The following is a 23,227-nucleotide window of genomic DNA, read 5'->3' as shown; positions in this document are numbered from 1 at the left end:
AATTGCCATGTCAAGACTCGAGGAGAATCCCGAGGTGTCCCTCGCACCTAGGCAGGAGTCCTGACGTCGCTGAACAAACACGTGTCTGGAAGGGCCCTCCCCGTCGTAACTCGAGAATATACCACAGGTTCCGGCCGCAACTCGAGAAAAACCATGAGACTTCCCCCTCGCCGCGAGATGAGGCCCGATTCCCCTGCACTGCGTGCAGAGCAATTCCGTGTTCCACATCAAACGTGAAAGGAGCCTTGATTTCCTTGATGGCACTCCAGAGAAAACCCAAGATCACTGTCTCAAGTCTAGAGGGATCCTGAGGTCACTGGAGCAACACGAAAGGGCTCCGTGGACCCCAAATCAACTCGAGATGAGAGCTTAGTCCCTGGCTTCGACTCAAGAGGAATACCAACTTTCCACAAGCACCTCAAGAGGAGGCTTCTCTCAACTACAGGTATGTGAGAGGACCCTGAGTTTGTGGCCTCAAGTGGAATGGACACCGAGATGCTCTGACTCGAAGTAAGGCCGGATATCCCTGCAGTGAATTGAATGCAGGCTCGTCTTGCATCTCCCAAGATGAAGGGATGTCTGAATCCCCAGTGGAGACCACAGAGAAAGTCCTAGTTCTCCGATTCATCGCGACCAGAGGCCTCACATCCTTTGAAAACTGGAGAGGTCCGCGGAGATCAATGCTTCCAAAGGAGACGATGCCTGACTCTTCTTGAAAATGGATAGGAGTCCCAGGATCCCTTTGGCACGTGGAAAGGGACCCTGGGTTTCCGCCTCACGTGGAGACGCGTCCCAAAGGCCATGCCAATACTCGAGGAGAATCCCGAGGTGTCCCTCGCACCTAGGCAGAAGTCCTGACGTCACTGAACAAACACTTGTCTGGAAGGGCCCTCCCCGTCGTAACTCGAGAATATACCCCAGGTTCCCGCCGCAACTCGAGAAAAACCATGAGACTTCCCATTCGCCGAGAGATAATGCCCGATTCCCCTGCACTGCGTGCAGAGCAATTCGGTGTTCCACATCAAACGTGAAAGGAGCCTTGATTTCCTTGATGGCACTCCAGAGAAAACCCAAGATCACTGTCTCAAGTCTAGAGGGATCCTGAGGTCACTGGAGCAACACGAAAGGGCTCCGTGGACCCCAAATCAACTCGAGATGAGAGCTTAGTCCCTGGCTTCGAATCAAGAGGAATATCAACTTTCCACAAGCACTTCAAGAGGAGGCTTCTCTCAGCTACAGGTATGTGAGAGGGACCCTGAGTTTGTGGCCTCAAGTGAAATGGACACCGAGATGCTCTGACTCGAAGTAAGGCCGGATATCCCTGCAGTGAAATGAATGCAGGCTCGTCTTGAATCTCCCAAGACGAAGGGTTGTCTGAATCCCCTGTGGAGACTACAGAGAAAGACCTAGTCCTACGCCTCAACGCGAACGGAGGCCTCACATCCTTTGAAAACTCGAGAGGTCCGCGGAGATCAGTGCTTCCAAAGGAGACGATGCCTGACTCCTCTTGAAAATGGATAGGAGTCCCAGGATCCCTGTGGTACGTGGAAAGGGGCCCTTGGTCTCCCGACTCACGTGGAGACGCGTCCCAATTGCCATGCCAAGACTCGAGGAGAATCCCGAGGTGTCCCTCGCACCTAGGCAGGAGTCATGACGTCGCTGAACAAACACTTGTCTGGAAGGGCCCTCCCCATCGTAACTCGAGAATATACCCCAGGTTCCGGCCGCAGCTCGAGAAAAACCATGAGACTTCCCCCTCGCCGCGAGATGAGGCCCGAATCCCCTGCACTGCGTGCAGAGGAATTCCGTGTTCCACATCAAACGTGAAAGGAGCCTTGATTTCCTTGATGGCACTCCAGAGAAAACCCAAGATCACTGTCTCAAGTCTAGAGGGATCCTGAGGGCACTGGAGCAACAGGAAAGGGATCCGTGGACCCCAAATCAACTCGAGATGAGAGCTTAGTCCCTGGCTTCGACTCAAGAGGAATACCAACTTTCCACAAGCACCTCAAGAGGAGGCTTCTCTCAGCTACAGGTATGTGAGAGGGACCCTGAGTTTGTGGCCTCAAGTGGAATGGACACCGAGATGCTCTGACTCGAAGTAAGGCCGGATATCCCTGCAGTGAATTGAATGCCGGCTCGTTTTGCATCTCCCAAGACGAACGGTTGTCTGAATCCCCTGTGGAGACCACAGAGAAAGACCTAATACTCTGCCTCCTCGCGACCGGAGGCCTCACATCCTTTGAAGACTCGAGAGGTCCGCGGATATCAGTGCTTCCAAAGGAGACGATGCCTGACTCCTCTTGAAAATGGATAGGAGTCCCAGGATCCCTGTGGCACGTGGAAAGGGACACTGGGTCTCCCGCCTCACGTGGAGACGCGTCCCAATTGCCATGCCAAGACTCGAGGAGAATCCCGAGGTGTCCCTCGCACCTAGGCAGGAGTCCTGACGTCGCTGAACAAACACGTGTCTGGAAGGGCCCTCCCCGTCGTAACTCGAGAATATACCCCAGGTTCCGGCCGCAACTCGAGAAAAACCATGAGACTTCCCCCTCGCCGAGAGATGAGGCCCGAATCCCCTGCACTGCGTGCAGAGCAATTCCGTGTTCCACATCAAACGTGAAAGGAGCCTTGATTTCCTTGATGGCACTCCAGAGAAAACCCAAGATCACTGGCTCAAGTCTAGAGGGATCCTGAGGGCACTGGAGCAAGAGGAAAGGGATCCGTGGACCCCAAATCAACTCGAGATGAGAGCTTAGTCACTGGCTGCGACTCAAGGGGAATACCAACTTTCCACAAGCACCTCAAGAGGAGGCTTCTCTCAGCTACAAGTAAGTGAGAGGGACCCTGAGTTTTTGGCCTCAAGTGGAATGGACACCGAGATGCTCTGACTCGAATAAAGGTCGGATATCCCAACAGTGAATTGAATGCAGGCTCGTCTTGCATCTCCATAGACGAAGGGATGTCTGAATCCCCTGTGGAGACCACAGAGAAAGACCTAATACTCTGCCTCCTCGCGACCGGAGGCCTCACATCCTTTGAAAACTCGAGAGGTCTGCGGAGATCAATGCTTCCAAAGGAGACGATGCCTGACTCTTCTTGAAAATGGATAGGAGTCCCAGGATCCCTGTGGCACGTTGAAAGGGACCCTGGGTCTCCCGGCTCCTGTGGAGACGCGTCCCAACTGCCCTGCCAAGACTCGAGGAGAATCCCGAGGTGTCCCTCGCACTTAGGCAGGAGTCCTGACGTCGCTGAACAAACACGTGTCTGGAAGGGCCCTCCCCGTTGTAACTCGAGAATATACCCCAGGTTCCGGCCGCAACCCGAGAAAAACCATGAGACTTCCCTCTCGCCGCGAGATGAGGCCCGATTCCCCTGCACTGCGTGCAGAGCAATTCCGTGTTCTACATCAAACGTGAAAGGAGCCTTGATTTTCTTGATGGCACTCCAGAGAAAACCCAAGATCACTGTCTCAAGTCTAGAGGGATCCTGAGGTCACTGGAGCAATGCGAAAGGGCTCCGTGGACCCCAAATCAACTCGAGATGAGAGCTTAGTCCCTGGCTTCGACTCAAGAGGACTACCAACTTTCCACAAGCACCTTAAGAGGAGGCTTCTCTCAGCTACAGGTATGTGAGAGGGACCCTGAATTTGTGGCCTCAAGTGGAATGGACACCGAGATGCTCTGACTCGAAGTAAGGCCGGATATCCCTGCAGTGAATTGAATGCAGGCTCGTCTTGCATCTCCCAAGAGGAAGGGATGTCTGAATCCCCTGTGGAGACCACAGAAAAAGACTTAATTCTCCGCCTCATCGCGACCGGAGGCCTCACATCCTTTGAAAACTCGAGAGGTCCACGGAGATCAATGCTTCCAAAGGAGACGATGCCTGACTCCTCTTGAAAGTGGATAGGAGTCCCAAGATCCCTGTGGCACGTGGAAAGGGACCCTGGGTCTCCCGCCTCACGTTTACACGCGTCCCAATTGCCATGCCAAGACTCGAGGAGAATCCCGAGGTGTCCCTCGCATCTAGGCATGAGTCCTGTCGTTGCTGAACAAACACGTGTCTGGAAGGGCCCTCCCCGTCGTAACTCGAGAATATACCCCAAGTTCCGGCCGCAACTCGAGAAAAACCATGAGACTTCCCCCTCGCCGCGACATGAGGCCCGATTCCCCTGCACTGCGTGCAGAGCAATTCCGTGTTCCACATCAAAAATGAAAGGAGCCTTGATTTCCTTGATGGCACTCCAGAGAAAACCCAAGATCACTGTCTCAAGTCTAGAGGGATCTTGAGGTCACTGGAACAACTCGAAAGGGCTCCGTGGACCCCAAATCAACTCGAGATGAGAGCTCAGTCCCTGGCTTCGACTCAAGAGGAATACGAACTTTCCACAAGCCCTTCAAGAGGAGGCTTCCTTCAGCTACAAGTATGTGAGAGGGACCCTGAATTTGTGGCCTCAAGTGGAATGGACACCGAGATGCTCTGACTCGAAGTAAGGCAGGATATCCCTGCAGTGAATTGAATGCAGGCTCGTCTTGCATCTCCCAAGAGGAAGGGATATCTGAATCCCCTGTGGAGACCATAGAGAAAGACCTAATTCTCCGCCTTATCGTGACCGGAGGCCTCACACCCTTTGAAAACTCGAGAGGTCCACGGAGATCAATGCTTCCAAAGGAGTCGATGCCTGACTCCTCTTGAAAGTGGATAGGAGTCCCAGTATCCCTGTGGCACGTGGAAAGGGACCCTGGGTCTCCCGCTCTACGTGGAGACGCGTCCCAATTGCCATGCCAAGACTAGAGGAGAATCCCGAGGTATCCCTCGCACCTAGGCAGGAGTCCTGACTTCGCTGAACAAACACGTGTCCGGAAGGGCCCTCCCCGTCATAACTCGAGAATATACCCCAGGTTCCGGCCGCAACTCGAGAAAAACCATGAGACTTCCCCCTCGCCGCGACATGAGGCCCGATTCCCCTGCACTGCGTGCAGAGCAATTTCGTGTTCCACATCAAACGTGAAAGGAGCCTTGATTTCCTTGATGGCACTCCAGAGAAAACCCAAGATCACTGTCTCAAGTCTAGAGGGATCCTGAGGTCACTGGAGATACAAGAAAGTTCTCCGTGGACCCCAAATCAACTCGAGATGAGAGCTTAGTCCCTGGCTTCGACTCAAGAGGAATACCAAATTTCCACAAGCACCTCAAGAGGAGGCTTCGCTCAGCTACAGATATGTGAGAGGGCCCCTGAGTTTGTGGCCTCAAGTGGAATGGACACCGAGATGCTCTGACTCGAACTAAGGCTGGATATCCCTGCGGTGAACTGAATTCAGGTTCGTCTTGCATCTCCCAAGACGAAGGGATGTCTGAATCCCCTGTGGAGACCACAGAGAAAGACCTAGTCCTCCGCATCATCGCGACCGGAGGCCTCACATCCTTTGAAAACTCGAGAGGTCCGCGGAGATCAATGCTTCCAGAGGAGGCGATGCCTGACTCCTCTTGAAAATGGATAGCAGTCCCAGGATCCCTGTGGCACGTGGAAAGGGACCCTGGGTCTCCCGCCTCACGTGGAGACGCGTCCCAATTGCCATGCCAAGACTCGAGGAGAATCCCGAGGTGTCCCTCGAACCTAGGCAGGAGTCCTGACGTCGCTGAACAAACACGTGTCTGGAAGGGCCCTCCCCGTCTTAACTCGAGAATATACCCCAGGATCCGGCCGCAACTCGAGAAAACCATGAGAGTTCCCCCGCGCCGAGAGATGAGGCCCGAATCCCCTGCACTGCGTGCAGAGCAATTCCGTGTTCCCCATCAAACGTGAAAGGAGCCTTGATTTCCTTGATGGCACTCCAGAGAAAAACCAAGATCACTGGCTCAAGTCTAGACGGATGCTGAGGTCGCTGGAGCAACACGAAAGGGATCCGTGGACCCCAAATCAACTCGAGATGAGAGCTTAGTCCCTGGCTTCGACTCAAGAGGAATACCAACTTTCCACAAGCACCTCAAGAGGAGGCTTCTCTCAGCTACAGGTATGTGAGAGGGACCCTGAGTTTGTGGCCTCAAGTGGAATGGACACCGAGATGCTCTGACTCGAAGTAAGACCGGATATCCCTGCAGTGAATTGAATGCAGGCTCGTCTTGCATCTCCCAAGACGAAGGGATGTCTGAATCCCCTGTGGAGACCACAGAGAAAGACCTAGTCCTCCGCCTCAACGCGAACGGAGGCCTCACATCCTTTGAAAACTCGAGAGGTCCGAGGAGATCAATGCTTCCAAAGGAGACGATGCCTGACTCCTCTTGAAAGTGGATAGGAGTCCCAGGATCCCTGTGGCACGTGGAAAGGGACCCTGGGTCTCCCGCCTCACGTGGAGACGCGTCCCAATTGCCATGCCAAGACTCGAGGAGAATCCCGAGGTGTCCCTCGCACCTAGGCAGGAGTCCTGATGTCGCTGAACAAACACGTGTCTGGAAGGGCCCTCCCCGTCGTAACTCGAGAATATACCCCAGGTTCCGGCCGCAACTCGAGAAAAACCATGAGACTTCCCCCTCGCCGCGAGATGAGGCCCGATTCCCCTGCACTGCGTGTAGAGCAATTCCGTGTTCCACATCAAACGTGAAAGGAGCCTTGATTTCCTTGATGGCACTCCAGAGAAAACCCAAGATCACTGTCTCAAGTCTAGAGGGATCCTGAGGTCACTGGAGCAACACGAAAGGGCTCCGTGGACCCCAAATCAACTCGAGATGAGAGCTTAGTCCCTGGCTTCGACTCAAGAGGAATATCAACTTTCCACAAGACCCCAAGAGGAGGCTTCTCTCAGCTACAGGTATGTGAGAGGGACCCTGAGTTTGTGGCCTCAAGTGAAATGGACACCGAGATGCTCTGACTCGAAGTAAGGCCGGATATCCCTGCAGTGAATTGAATGCAGGCTCGTCTTGCATCTCCCAAGACGAACGGTTGTCTGAATCCCCTGTGGAAACAACAGAGAAAGACCTAGTCCTCCGCCTCAACGCGAACGGAGGCCTCACATCCTTTGAAAACTCGAGAGGTCCGCGGAGATCAATGCTTCCAAAGGAGACGATGCCTGACTCCTCTTGAAAATGGATAGGAGTCCCAAGATCCCTGTGGTACGTGGAAAGGGGCCCTTGGTCTCCCGACTCACGTGGAGACGCGTCCCAATTGCCATGCCAAGACTCGAGGAGAATCCCGAGGTGTCCCTCGCACCTAGGCAGGAGTCCTGACGTCGCTGAACAAACACGTGTCTGGAAGGGCCCTCCCCGTCGTAACTCGAGAATATACCCCAGGTTCCGGCCGCAACTCGAGAAAAACCATGAGACTTCCGCCTCGCCCCGAGATGAGGCCCGATTCCCCTGCACTGCGTGCAGAGCAATTCCGTGTTCCACATCAAACGTGAAAGGAGCCTTGATTTCCTTGATGGCACTCCAGAGAAAACCCAAGATCACTGTCTCAAGTCTAGAGGGATCCTGAGGTCACTGGAGCAACACGAAAGGGCTCCGTGGACCCCAAATCAACTCGAGATGAGAGCTTAGTCCCTGGCGTCGACTCAAGAGGAATACCAACTTTCCACAAGCACCTCAAGAGGAGGCTTCTCTCAGCTACAGGTATGTGAGAGGGACCCTGAGTGTGTGGCCTCAAGTGGAATGGACACCGAGATGCTCTGACTCGAAGTCAGGCCGGATATCCCTGCAGTGAATTGAATGCAGGCTCGTCTTGCATCTCCCAAGAAGAAGGGATGTCTGAATCCACTGTGGAGACCACAGAGAAAGACCTAGTCCTCCGCCTCATCGCGACCGGAGGCCTGACATCCTTTGAAAACTAGAGATGTCCGCGGAGATCAATGCTTCCAAAGGAGACGATGACTGACTCCTCTTGAAAATGGATAGGAGTCCCAGGATCCCTGTGGCACGTGGCAAGGGACCCTGGGTCTCACGCCTCACGTGGAGACGCGTCCCAATTACCATGCAAAGACTTGAGGAGAATCCCGAGGTGTCCCTCGCACATTGGCAGGAGTCCTGACGTCGCTGAACAAACACGTGTCTGGAAGGGCCCTCCCTGTCTTAACTCGAGAATATACCCCAGGTTCCGGCCGCAACTTGAGAAAAACCATGAGACTTTCCCCTCGCCGTGAGATGAGGCCCGATTCCCCTGCACTGCGTGCAGAGCAATTCTGTATCCCACATCAAACGTGAAAAGAGCCTTGATTTCCTTGATGGCACTCCAGGGAAAACCCAAGATCACTGTCTCAAGTCTAGAGGGATCCTGAGGTCACTGGAGCAACACGAAAGGGCTATGTGGACCCCAAATCTACTCGAGATGAGAACTTAGTCCCTGGCTTCGACTCAAGAAGAATTCCAACTTTCCACAAGCACCTCAAGTGGAGTCTTCTCTCAGCCACAGGTATGTGACAGGGACACTGAGTTTGTGGCCTCATGTGGAATGGACAACGAGATGCACTGATTCGAAGTAAGGCCGGATATCCCAGCAGTGAATTGAATGCAGGCTCGTCTTGCATCTCCCAAGACGAAGGGATGTCTGAATCCCCTGTGGAGACCACAGAGAAAGACCTAGTTCTCGCCTCATCGCGACCGGAGGCTCACATCCTTTGAAAACTCGAGAGGTCCGCGGAGATCAATGCTTCCAAAGGAGACGATGCCTGACACCTCTTGAAAATGGTTAGGAGTCCCAGGATCTGTGTGGCACGTGGAAAGGGACACTGGGTCTCCCGACTCACGTGGAGAGGCGTCCCAATTGCCATGCCAAGACTCGAGGAGAATCCCGAAGTGTCCCTCGCACCTAGGCAGGAGTCCTGACATCGCTGAACAAACACGTGTCTGGAAGGGCCCTCCCTATCGTAACTCGAGAATATACCTCAGGTTCCGGCCGCAACTCGAGAAAAACCATGAGACTTCCCACTCGCCGTGAGATGAGGCCCGATTCCCCTGCACTGCGTGCAGAGCAATTCCGTGTTCCACATCAAACGTGAAAGGAGCCTTGATTTCCTTGATGGCACTCCAGAGAAAACCCAAGATCACTGTCTCAAGTCTAGAGGGATCCTGAGGTCACTGGAGCAACACGAAAGGGCTATGTGGACCCCAAATCAACTCGAGATGACAGCTTAGTCCCTGGCTTCGACTCAAGAGGAATACCAACTTTCCACAAGCACCTCAAGAGGAGGCTTCTCTCAGCTACCGGTATGTGAGAGGGACCCTGAGTGTGTGGCCTCAAGTGGAATGGACACCGAGATGCTCTGACTCGAACTAAGGCTGGATATCCTTGCAGTGAATTGAATGCAGGCTCGTCTTGCATCTCCCAAGACGAAGCGATGTCTGAATCCCTTGTGGAGACCACAGAGAAAGACCTAGTCCTCCGCTTCATCGCGACCGGAGGCCTCACATCCTTTGAAAACTCGAGAGGTCCGCGGAGATCAATGCTTCCAAAGGAGACGATGCCTGACTCCTCTTGCAAATGGATAGGAGTCCCAGGATCCCTGTGGCACGTGGAAAGGGACCCTGGGTCTCCCGCCTCACGGGGAGACGCGTCCCAATTGCCATGCCAAGACTCGAGGAGAATCCCGAGGTGTCCCTCGCACCTAGGCAGGAGTCCTGACGTTGCTGAACAAATAAATATCTGGAATTGCCCTCCCAGTCGTAACTCGAGAATATACCCCAGGTTCCGGCGGCAACTCGAGAAAAACCATGAGACTTCCCCCTCACGGCGAGATGAGGCCCGATTCCCCTGCAATGTGTGCAGAGCAATTCCGTGTTCCACATCAAACGTGAAAGGAGGTTGATTTTCTTGATGGCACTCCAGAGAAAACCCAAGATCACTGTCTCAAGTCTAGAGGGATCCTGAGGTCACTAGAGCAACACGAAATGGCTCCGTGGATCCCAAATCAACTCAAGATGAGAGCTTAGTCCCTGGCTTCGACTCAAGAGGAATACCAACTTTCCACAAACACCTCAAGAGGAGGCTTCTCTCAGGTACAGGTATGTGAGAGGGACCCTGAGTTTGTGGCCTCAAGTCGAATGCACACCGAGATGCTCTGACTCGAATTAAGGCCGGATATCCCTGCAGTGAATTGAATGCAGGCTCGTCTTGCATCTCCCAAGACGAAGGAATGTCTGAATCCCCTGTGGAGACCTCAGAGAAAGACCGAGTTCTCCGCCTCATCGCGACCGGAAGCCTCACATCCTTTGAAAACTCGAGAGGTCCTTGGAGATCAATGCTTCCAAAGGAGACGATGCCTGACTACTCTTGAAAATGGATAGGAGTCCCAGGATCCCTGTGGCACGTCGAAAGAGACCCTGGGTCTCCCGCCTCACGTGGAGACGCGTCCCAATTGCCATGCCAAGACTCGAGGAGAATCCCGAGGTGTCCCTCGCACCTAGGCAAAAGTCCTGACGTCGCTGAACAAACACGTGTCTAGAAGGGCCCTCCCCGTCGTAACTCGAGAATATACCCCAGGTTCCGGCCGCAACTCGAGAAAAACCATGAGATTTCCCCCTCGCCGCCAGATGAGGCCCGATTCCCCTGCACTGCGTGCAGTACAATTCCGTGTTCCACATCAAACGTGAAAGGAGCGTTGATTTTCTTGATGGCACTCCAGAGAAAACCCAAGATCACTGTCTCAATTCTAGAGGGATCCTGAGGTCACTGGAGCAACTCGAAAGGGCTCCGTGGACCCCAAATCAACTCGAAATGAGAGCTTAGTCCCTGTCTTCGACTCAAGAGGATTACCAATTTTCGACAAGCACCTCAAGAGGAGGCTTCTCTCAGCTACAGGTAGGTGAGAGGGACCCTGCGTTTGTGGCCGCAAGTGGAATGGACACCGAGATGCTCTGACTCGAAGTAAGGCCGGATATCCCTGCAGTGAAGTGAAAGCAGCCTCTTCTTGCATCTCCCAAGACGAAGGGATGTCTGAATCCCCTGTGGAGACCACAGAGAAAGACCTAGTTCTCCGCCTCATCGCGACCGGAGGCCTCACATCCTTTGAAAACTCGAGAGGTCCGCGGAGATCAATGCTTCCAAAGGAGACGATGCCTGACTCCTCTTGAAAATGGATAGGAGTCCGAGGATCCCTTTGGCACGTGGAAAGGGACCCTGGGTCTCCCGCCTCACGTGGAGACGCGTCCCAATTGCCATGCCAAGACTCGAGGAGAATCCCGAGGTGTCCCTCGCACCTAGGCCCGAGTCCTGGCGTCGCTGAACAAACACATGTCTGGAAGGGCTCTCCCCGTCGTAAGTCGAGAATATATCCCAGGGTCCGTTCGCAACTCAAGAAAACCATGAGACTTACCCCTCACCCCGAGATGAGGCCCGATTCCGTGCACTGCGTGCAGAGCAATTCCGTGTTCCACATCAAATGTGAACGGAGCCTTGATTTCCTTGATGGCACTCCAGAGAAACCCCAAGATCCCTGTCTCAAGTCTAGAGGGATCCTGAGGTCACTGGAGCAACACGAAAGGGCTCCGTGGAAACCAAATCAACTCGAGATGAGAGCTTAGTCCCTGGCTTCGACTCAAGAGGAATACCAACTTTCCACAAGCTCCTCAAGAGGAGGCTTCTCTCAGCTACAGGTATGTGAGAGGGACCCTGAGTTTCTGGCCTCAAGTGGAATGGACACCGAGATGCTCTGACTCGGAGTAAGGCCGGATATCCCTGCAGTGAATTGAATGCAGGTTCGTCTTGCATTTCCCAAGACGAAGGGATGTCTGAATCCCCTGTGGAGACCACAGAGAAAGACCTAGTTCTCTGCCTCATCGCGACCGGAGGCCTCACATCCTTTCAAACTGGAGAGGTCCGAGGAGATCAATGCTTCCAAAGGAAACGATGCCTGACTCCTCTTGAAAATGGATAGGAGTCCCAGGACCCTGTGGCACGTGGAACGGGAACCTGGGTCTCCCGCCTCACGTGGAGACGCGCCCCCATTGCCATGCCAAGACTCGAGGAGAATCCCGAGGTGTCCTCCCACCTAGGCAGGAGTCCTGACGTCGCTGAACAAACACGTGTCTGGAAGGGCCCTCCCCGTCGTAACTCGAGAATATACCCCAGGTTCCGGCCGCAACTCGAGAAAAACCATGAGACTTCCCCTTTGCCACGAGATGAGGCCCGATTCCCCTGCACTGCGTGCAGAGCAATTCCGTGTTCCACATCAAACGTGAAAGGAGCCTTGATTTCCTTGATGGCACTCCAGAGAAAACCCAAGATCACTGTCTCAAGTCTAGAGGGATTCTGAGGTCACTGGAGCAACACGAAAGGGCTCCATGGACCCCAAATCAACTCGAGATGAGAGCTTAGTCCCTAGCTTCGACTCAAGAGGAATAAGAACTTTCCACAAGCCACTCAAGAGGAGGCTTCTCTCAGCTTCAGGTATGTGAGAGGGACCCTGAGTTTGTGGCCTCAAGTGGAATGGACACCGAGATACTCTGACTCGAAGTAAGGCCGGATATCCCTGCAGTGAATTGAATGCAGGCTCGACTTGCATCTCCCAAGACGAAGGGATGTCTGAATCCCGTGTGGAGACGACAGAGAAAGACCTAGTCCTCCGCCTCATCGCGACCGGAGGCCTCACATCCTTTGAAAACTCGACAGGTCTGCGGAGATCAATGCTTCCAAAAAAGACGATCCCTGACTCCTCTTGAAAATGGATAGGAGTCCCAGGATCCCTGTGGCACGTGGAAAGGGACCCTGGGTCTCCGGCCTCACGTGGAGACGCGTCCCAATTGCCATGCCAAGACTCGAGGAGAATCCCGAGGTGTCCCTCGCACCTAGGCAGGAGTCCTGACGTCGCTGAACAAACACGTGTCTGGAAGGGCCCTCCCCGTCGTAACTCGAGAATATACCCCCGGTTCCGGCCGTAACTCGAGAAAAACCATGAGACTTCCCCCTCGCCGCGAGATGAGGCCTGATTCCCCTGCACTGCGTGCAGAGCAATTCCGTGTTCCACATCAAACGTGAAAGGAGCCTTGATTTCCTTGATGGCACTCCAGAGAAAACCCAAGATCACTGTCTCAAGTCTAGAGGGATCCTGAGGTCACTGGAGCAACATGAAAGGGCTCCGTGGACCCCAAATCAACTCGAGATGAGAGATTAGTCCCTGGCTTCGACTCAAGAGGAATACCAACTTTCAACAAGCACCTCAAGAGGAGGCTTCTCTTAGGTACAGGTATGTGAGAGGGACCCTGAGTTTGTGGCCTCAAGTGGAATGGACACCGAGATGCTCTGACTCGAAGTAAGGCCGGATATCCCTGCAGTGAATTGAATGCAGGCTCGTCTTGCATCTCCCAAGAAGAAGGGATGTCTGAATCCCCTGTGGAGACCACAGAGAAAGACCTAGTTCTCCGCCTCATCGCGACCGGAGGCCTCACATCCTTTGAAAACTCGAGAGGTCCGCGGAGATCAATGCTTCCAAAGGAGACAATGCCTGACTCCTCTTGAAAATGGATAGCAGTCCCAGGATCCCTGTGGCACGTGGAAAGGGACCCTGGGTCTCCCGCCTCACGTGGAGACGCGTCCCAATTGCCATGCCAAGATTCGAGGAGAATCCCGACGTGTCCCTCCCACCTAGGCAGGAGTCCTGACGTCGCTGAACAAACACGTGTCTGGAGGGGCCCTCCCCGTCGTAACTCGAGAATATACTCCAATTTCCGGCCGCAACTCGAGAAAAACCATGAGACTTACCCCTCGCCGCGAGATGAGGCCCGATTCCCCTGCACTGTGTGCAGAGCAATTCCATGTTCCACATCAAACGTGAAAGGAGCCTTGATTTCCTTGATGGCACTCCAGAGAAAACCCAAGATCACTGTCTCAAGTCTAGAGGGATCCTGAGGTCACTGGAGCAACACGAAAGGGCTCTGTGGACCCCAAATTGACTCGAGATGAGAGCTTAGTCCCTGGCTTCGACTCAAGAGGAATACCAACTTTCCACAAGCACCTCAAGAGGAGGCTTCTCTCAGCTACAGATATGTGAGAGAGACACTGAGTTTGTGGCCTCAAGTGGAATGGACACCGAGATGCTCTGACTCGAAGTCAGGCTGGATATCGCTGCAGTGAATTGAATGCAGGCTCGTCTTGCATCTCCCAAGACGAAGGGATGTCTGAATCCCCTGTGGAGACCACAGAGAAAGACCTAGTCCTCCGCCTCATCGCGACCGGAGGCCTCACATCCTTTGAAAACTCGAGCGGTCCGCGCAGATCAATGCTTCCAAAGGAGGCGATGCCTGACTCCTCTTGACAATGGATAGGAGTACCAGGATCCCTGTGGCACGTGGAAAGGGACCCTGGGTCTCCCGCCTCACGTGGAGACGCGTCCAAATTGCCATGCCAAGACTCGAGGAGAATTCCGAGGTGTCCCTCGCACCTAGGCAGGAGTCCTGACGTCGCTGAACAAACACGTGTCTAAAAGGGCTCTCCCCGTCGTAACTCGAGAATATGCCCCAGGTTCCGGCTGCAACTCGAGAAAAACCATGAGAATTCCCCCTCGCCGCGAGATGAGGCCCGATTCCCCTGCACTCCATGCAGAGCAATTCCGTGTTCCACATCAAACGTGAAAGGAGCCTTGATTTCCTTGATGGCACTCCAGAGAAAACCCAAGATCACTGTCTCAAGTCTAGAGGGATCCTGAGGTCACTGGAGCAACACGAAAGGGCTCCGTGGACCCCAAATCAACTGGAGATGAGAGCTTAGTCCCCGGCTTCGACTCAAGAGGAATACCAACTTTTCACAAGCACCTCAAGAGGAGGCTTCTCTCAGCTACAGGTATGTGAGAGGGACCCTGAGTTTGTCGCCTCAAGTGGAATGCACCCCGAGATACTTTGACTTGAAGTAAGGCCGGATATCCCTGCAGTGAATTGAATGCAGGCTTGTCTTCCATCTCCCAAGACGAAGGGATGTCTGAATCCCCTGTGGTGACCATAGAGAAAGACCTAGTCCTCCGCCTCAACGCGACCGGAGGCCTCACATCCTTTGAAAACTCGAGAGGTCCTCGGAGATCAATGCTTCCAAAGGAGACGATGCCTGACTCCTCTTGAAAATGGATAGGAGTCACAGGATCCCTGTGGCACGTGGAAAGGGACACTGGGTCTTACGCCTCACGTGGAGTTGCGTCCCAATTGCCATGTAAAGACTCGAGGAGAATCCCGAGTTCTCCCTCGCACCTAGGCAGGAGTCCTGACGTCGCTTAACAAACACGTGTCTGGAAGGGCCCTCCCCGTCATAACTCGAGAATATACCCCAGGTTCCGGCCGCAACTCGAGAAAAACCATGAGAATTCCCCCTCGCCGCGAGATGAGGCCCGATTCCCCAGCACAGCATGCAGAGCAATTCCGTGTTCCACATCAAACGTGAAAGGAGCCTTCATTTCCTTGATGGCACTCCAGAGAAAACCCTAGATCACTGTCTCAATTCTAGAGGGATCCTGAGGTCACTGGAGCAACAGGAAAGGGCTCCATGGACCCTAAATCAACTCGAGATGAGAGCTTAGTCCCTGGCTTCGACTCAAGTGGAATACCAACTTTCCACAAGCACCTCAAGAGGAGGCTTCTCTCAGCTACAGGTATGTGAGAGGGACCCTGAGTTTGTGGCCTCAAGTGGAATGGACACCGAGATGCTCTGACTCGAAGTAAGGCCGGATATCCCTGCAGTGAATTGAATGCAGGCTCGCCTTGCATCTCTCACGACGAAGGGTTGTCTGAATCCCCTGTGGAGACCACAGAGAAAGACCTAGTTCTCCGCCTCATCGCGACCGGAGGCCTCACATCCTTTGAAAACTCGAGAGGTCCACGGAGATCAATGCTTAGAAAGGAGACGATGCCTGACTCCTCTTGAAAATGGATAGGAGTCCGAGGATCCCTGTGGCACGTGGAAAGGGACACTGGGTCTTCCGCCTCACGTGGAGATGCGTCCCAATTTCCATGCCAAGACTCGAGGAGAATCCCGAGGTGTCCCTCTCACCTAGGCAGGAGTCCTACGTCGCTGAACAAATACGTGTCTGGAAGGGCCCTCCCCGTCATAACTCGAGAATATACCCCAGGTTCCGGCCACAACTCGAGAGAAACCATGAGACTTAGCCCTCGCCGTGAGATGAGGCCCGATTCCCCTGCACTGCGTGCAGCACAATTCCGTGATCGAGATCAAACGTGAAAGGAGCCTTGATTTTATTGATGGCACTCCTGAGAAAACCCAAGAACACTGTCTCAAGTCTAGAGGGATCCTGAGGACACTGTAGCAACAGGAAAGGGCTCCAAGGACCCCAAATCAACTCGAGATGAGAGCTTAGTCCCTGGCTTCGACTCAAGAGGAATACCAACTTTCCACAAGCACCTCAAGAGGAGGCTTCTCTCAGCTACAGGTATGTGAGAGGGACCCTGAGTTTGTGGCCTCTAGTGGAATGGACACCGAGATGCTCTGTCTCGAAGTAAGGCCGGATATCCCTGCAGTGAATTGAATGCAGGCTCGTCTTGCATTTCCCAAGACGAAGGGATGTCTGCATCCCCTGTGGAGACCACAGAGAAAGACCTAGTTCTCCGCCTCATCGCGACCGGAGGCCTCACATCCTTTGAAAACTCGAGAGGTCCGCAGAGATCAATGCTTCCAAAGGAGATGATGCCTGACTCCTCTTGAAAATGGATAGGAGTCCCAGGATCCCTGTGGCACGTGGAAAGGGACCCTGGGTCTCCCGCCTCACGTGGAGACGCGTCCCAATTGCAATGCCGGGACTCGATGAGAATCCCGAGGTGTCCCTCGCACCTAGGCAGGAGTCCTGACATCGCTGAACAAACACGTGACTGGAAGGGCCCTCCCCGTTGTAACTCGAGAATATAGCCCTGGTCCCGGCCGCAACTCGAGAAAAACAATGAGACTTCCCCCTCGCCGCGCGATGAGGCCCGATTCCCCTGCACTGCGTGCAGAGCAGTTCCCTGTTCCACATCAAACGTGAAAGGAGCCTTGATTTCCTTGATGGCACTCCAGAGAAAACCCAAGATCAGTGGCTCAAGTCTAGAGGGATCCTGAGGTCACTGGAGCAACACGAAAGGGCTCCGTGTACCCCAAATCAACTCGAGATGAGAGCTTAGTCCCTGGCTTCGACTCAAGAGGAATACCAACTTTCCACAAGCACCTCAAGAGGAGGCTTCTCTCAGCTACAGGTATGTGAGAGGGACCCTGAGTTTGTGGCCTCAAGTGGAATGAACACCGAGATGCTCTGACTCGAAATAAGGCTGGATATCCCTGCAGTGAATTGAATGCAGGCTCATCTTGCATCTCCCAAGACGATGGAATGTCTGCATCCCCTGTGGAGACCACAGAGAAAGGCCTAGTTCTCCGCCTCATCGCGACCGGAGGCCTCACATCCCTTGGAAACTCGAGAGGTGCGCGGAGATCAATGCTTCCAAAGGAGACGATGCCTGACTCCTCTTGAAAATGGATAGGAGTCCCAGGATCCCTGTGGCAGGTGGAAAGGGACCCTGGGTCTCCCGCCTCACGTGGACGCGTCCAATTGCCATGCCAAGACTCGAGGAGAATCCAGAGGTGTCCCTCGCACCTAGGCAGGAGTCCTGACGTCGCTGAACAAACACGTGTCTGGAAGGGCCCTCCCCGTCGTAACTCGAGAATATACCCCAGGTTCCGGCCGCAACTCGAGAAAAACCATGCGACTTCCCCATCGCCGCGAGATGAGGCCCGATTTCCCTGCGCTGCATGCAGAGCAATTCCGTGTTCAACATCAAACGTGAAAGGAGCCTTGATTTCCTTGATGGCACTCCAGGGAAAACCCAAGATAACTTTCTCAAGTCTAGAGGGATCCTGAGGTCTATGTAGCAACAGGAAATGGCTCCGTGGACCCCAAATCAACTCGAGATGAGAGCTTAGTCCCTGGCTTCGACTCAAGAGGAATACCTACTTTCCACAAGCACCTCAAGAGGAGGCTTCTCTCAGCTACAGGTATGTGAGAGGGACCCTGAATTTGTGGCCTCAAGTGGAATGGACACCGAGATGCTCTGAATTGAAGTAAGGCCGGATATCCCTGCAGTGAATTGAATGCAGGCTCGTCTTGCATCTCCAAGACGAAGGGATGTCTGAATCCCCTGTGGAGACCACAGAGAAAGACCTAGTTCTCCGCCTCATCGCGACCGGAGGCCTCACATCCTTTGAAAACTCGAGAGGTCCGCGGAGATCAATGCTTCCAAAGGAGACGATGCCTGACTCCTCTTGCAAATGGATCGGAGTCCCAGGATCCCTGTGGCACGTGGAAAGGGACCCTGGGTCTCCCGCCTCACGTGGAGACACGTCCCAATTGCCATGCCAAGACTCGAGGAGAATCCCGAGTTGTCCCTCGCACCTATCACGTGTCTGGAAGAGTACTCCATGTCGTAACTCGAGAATATACTCCAGGTTCCCGCCGCAACTCGAGAAAAACGATGAGACTTCCCACTCGCCGCGAGATGAGGCCCGATTCCCCTGCACTGCGTGCAGAGCAATTCCGTATCCCACATCAAACGTGAAAGGAGCCTTGATTTCCTTGATGGCACTCCAGACAAAACAAAAGATCACTTTCTCAAGTCTAGAGGGATCCTGAGGTCACTGGAGCAACACGAAAGGGCTCCGTGGACCCCAAATCTACTCGAGATGAGAACTTAGTCCCTGGCTTCGACTCAAGAAGAATTCCAACTTTCCACAAGCACCTCAAGAGGAGTCTTCTCTCAGCCACAGGTATGTGACAGGGACACTGAGTTTGTGGCCTCATGTGGAATGGACAACGAGATGCACTGATTCGAAGTAAGGCCGGATATCCCTGCAGTGAATTGAATGCAGGCTCGTCTTGCATCTCCCAAGACGAAGGGATGTCTGAATCCCCTGTGGAGACCACAGAGAAAGACCTAGTTCTCGCCTCATCGCGACCGGAGGCTCACATCCTTTGAAAACTCGAGAGGTCCGCGGAGATCAATGCTTCCAAAGGAGACGATGCCTGACACCTCTTGAAAATGGTTAGGAGTCCCAGGATCTGTGTGGCACGTGGAAAGGGACACTGGGTCTCCCGACTCACGTGGAGAGGCGTCCCAATTGCCATGCCAAGACTCGAGGAGAATCCCGAAGTGTCCCTCGCACCTAGGCAGGAGTCCTGACATCGCTGAACAAACACGTGTCTGGAAGGGCCCTCCCTATCGTAACTCGAGAATATACCTCAGGTTCCGGCCGCAACTCGAGAAAAACCATGAGACTTCCCACTCGCCGTGAGATCAGGCCCGATTCCCCTGCACTGCGTGCAGAGCAATTCCGTGTTCCACATCAAACGTGAAAGGAGCCTTGATTTCCTTGATGGCACTCCAGAGAAAACCCAAGATCACTGTCTCAAGTCTAGAGGGATCCTGAGGTCACTGGAGCAACACGAAAGGGCTATGTGGACCCCAAATCAACTCGAGATGAGAGCTTAGTCCCTGGCTTCGACTCAAGAGGAATACCAACTTTCCACAAGCACCTCAAGAGGAGGCTTCTCTCAGCTACCGGTATGTGAGAGGGACCCTGAGTGTGTGGCCTCAAGTGGAATGGACACCGAGATGCTCTGACTCGAACTAAGGCTGGATATCCTTGCAGTGAATTGAATGCAGGCTCGTCTTGCATCTCCCAAGACGAAGCGATGTCTGAATCCCCTGTGGAGACCACAGAGAAAGACCTAGTCCTCCGCTTCATCGCGACCGGAGGCCTCACATCCTTTGAAAACTCGAGAGGTCCGTGGAGATCAATGCTTCCAAAGGAGACGATGCCTGACTCCTCTTGCAAATGGATAGGAGTCCCAGGATCCCTGTGGCACGTGGAAAGGGACCCTGGGTCTCCCGCCTCACGGGGAGACGCGTCCCAATTGCCATGCCAAGACTCGAGGAGAATCCCGAGGTGTCCCTCGCACCTAGGCAGGAGTCCTGACGTTGCTGAACAAATAAATATCTGGAATTGCCCTCCCAGTCGTAACTCGAGAATATACCCCAGGTTCCGGCCGCAACTCGAGAAAAACCATGAGACTTCCCCCTCACGGCGAGATGAGGCCCGATTCCCCTGCAATGTGTGCAGAGCAATTCCGTGTTCCACATCAAACGTGAAAGGAGCCTTGATTTCCTTGATGGCACTCCAGAGAAAACCCAAGATCACTGTCTCAAGTCTAGAGGGATCCTGAGGTCACTAGAGCAACACGAAATGGCTCCGTGGACCCCAAATCAACTCAAGATGAGAGCTTAGTCCCTGGCTTCGACTCAAGAGGAATACCAACTTTCCACAAACACCTCAAGAGGAGGCTTCTCTCAGCTACAGGTATGTGAGAGGGACCCTGAGTTTGTGGCCTCAAGTGGAATGGACACCGAGATGCTCTGACTCGAATTAAGGCCGGATACCCCTGCAGTGAATTGAATGCAGGCTCGTCTTGCATTTCCCAAGAAGAAGGGATGTCTGAATCCCCTGTGGAAACGACAGAGGAAGACCTAATTCTCCGCCTCATCGCGACCGGAGTCCTCACATCCTTTGAAAACTCGAGAGGTTCGCGGAGATCAGTGCTTCCAAAGGAGACGATGCCTGACTCCTCTTGAAAATGGATAGGAGTCCCAGGAGCCGTGTGGCACGTGGAAAGGGACACTGGGTCTCCCGCCTCACGTGGAGACGCGTCCCAATTGCCATGCCAAGACTCGAGGAGAATCCCGAGGTGTCCTCGCACCTAGGCAGGAGTCCTGACGTCGCTGAACAAACACGTGTCTGGAAGGGCCCTCCCCGTCGTAACTCGAGAATATACCCCAGGTTCCGGCCGCAACTGGAGAAAAACAGTGAGACTTCCCCCGCGCCGCGAGATTAGGCCCGATTCCCCTGCACTGCGTGCAGAGCAGTTCCGTGTTCCACATCAAACGAGAAAGGAGCCTTGATTTCCTTTATGGCACTCCAGAGAAAACCCAAGATCACTGTCTCAAGGCTAGAGGGATCCTGAGGTCACTGTAGCAACACGAAAGGGCTCCATGGACCCCAAATCAACTCTAGATGAGAGCTTATTCCCTGGCTTCGACTCAAGAGGAATACCAACTTTCCACAAGCACCTCAAGAGGAGGCTTCTCTCAGCTACAGGTATGTGAGAGGGACCCTTAGTTTGTGACCTCAAGTGGAATGGACACCGAGATGCTCTGACTCAAAGTAAGGCCGGATATTCCAATAGTTAATTGAATGCAGGCTTGTCTTGCATCTCCCAAGACGAAGGGATGTCTGAATCCCCTGTGGAGACGACAGAGAAAGACCTAGTCCTCCGCCTCATCGAGACCGGAGGCATCACATCCTTTGAAAACTCGAGTGGTCTGCTGAGGTCAATGCTTCCAAAGGAGACGATGTCTGACTCTTCTTGAAAATGGATAGGAGTCCCAGGATCCCTGTGGCACGTGGAAAGGGACACTGGGTCTCCCTCCTCACGTGGAGACGCGTCCCAATTGCCATGCCAAGACTCGAGGAGAATCCCGAGGTGTCCCTCGCACCTAGGCAGGAGTCCTGACGTCGCTGAACAAACACGTGTCTCGAAGGGGCCCCCCCGTCGTAACTGGAGAATATACCCCAGGTTCCGGCCGCAACTCGAGAAAAACCATGAGACTTCCCCCTCGCCACGAGATGAGGCCCGATTTTCCTGCACTGCGTGCAGATCAATTCGGTGTTCCACATCAAACGTGAAAGGAGCGTTGATTTCCTTGATGGCACTCCAGAGAAAACCCAAGATCACTGTCTCAAGTCTAGAGGGATCCTGAGGTCACTGGAGCAACACGAAAGGGCTCCGTGGACCCCAAATCAACTCGAGATGAGAGCTTAGTCCCTGGCTTCGACTCAAGAGGAATACCAACTTTCCACAAGCACCTCAAGAGGAGGCTTCTCTCAGCTACAGGTATGTGAGAGGGACCCTGAGTTTGTGGCCTCAAGTGGAATGGACACCGAGATGCTCTGACTCGAATTAAGGCCGGATATCCCTGCAGTGAATTGAATGCAGGCTCGTCTTGCATCTCCAAGACGAAGGAATGTCTGAATCCCCTGTGGAGACCTCAGAGAAAGACCGAGTTCTCCGCCTCATCGCGACCGGAAGCCTCACATCCTTTGAAAACTCGAGAGGTCCTTGGAGATCAATGCTTCCAAAGGAGACGATGCCTGACTACTCTTGAAAATGGATAGGAGTCCCAGGATCCCTGTGGCACGTCGAAAGGGACCCTGGGTCTCCCGCCTCACGTGGAGACGCGTCCCAATTGCCATGCCAAGACTCGAGGAGAATCCCGAGGTGTCCCTCGCACCTAGGCAAAAGTCCTGACGTCGCTGAACAAACACGTTTCTAGAAGGGCCCTCCCCGTCGTAACTCGAGAATATACCCCAGGTTCCGGCCGCAACTCGAGAAAAACCATGAGATTTCCCCCTCGCCGCCAGATGAGGCCCGATTCCCCTGCACTGCGTGCAGTACAATTCCGTGTTCCACATCAAACGTGAAAGGAGCCTTGATTTCCTTGATGGCACTCCAGAGAAAACCCAAGATCACTGTCTCAAGTCTAGAGGGATCCTGAGGTCACTGGAGCAACACGAAATTTCCCCTAAGACCCCAAATCAACTCGAGATGAGAGCTTAGTCCCTGGCTTCGACTCAAGTGGAATACCAACTTTCCACAAGCACCTCAAGAGGAGGCTTCTCTCAGCTACAGGTATGTGAGAGGGACCCTGAGTTTGTGGCCTCAAGTGGAATGGACACCGAGATGCTCTGACTCGAAGTAAGGCCGGATATCCCTGTAGTGAATAGAATGCAGGCTCGTCTTGCATCTGCCAAGACGAAGGGATGTCTGAATCCCCTGTGGAGACGACAGAGAAAGACCTAGTCCTCCGCCTCATCGCGACCGGAGACATCACATCCTATGAAAAATCGAGAGGTCTGCGGAGATCAATGCTTCCAAAGGAGACGATGCCTGACTCCTCTTGAAAATGGATAGGAGTCCCAGGATCCATCTGGCACGTGGAGAGGGACCTTGGGTCTCCCGCCTCACGTGGAGACGCGTCCCATTTGCCATGCCAAGACTCGAGGAGAATCCCGAGGTGTCCCTCGCACCTAGGCAGGAGTCCTAACGTCGCTGAGCAGACACGTTTCTGGAAGGGCCCTCCCCATCGTAACTCGAGAATATACCCCAGGTTCCGGCCGCAACTCGAGAAAAACAATGAGACTTCAAATTCGCCGCGAGATAAGGCCCAATTC

The sequence above is a fragment of the Dama dama genome, chromosome 33 (genome assembly GCF_033118175.1).
Source record: "Dama dama isolate Ldn47 chromosome 33, ASM3311817v1, whole genome shotgun sequence".
NCBI classification, from domain to species: Eukaryota; Metazoa; Chordata; class Mammalia; order Artiodactyla; family Cervidae; genus Dama; species Dama dama.
The sequence above is the reverse complement of the archived record's forward strand: the minus strand, read 5'-3'. Positions refer to the sequence as shown.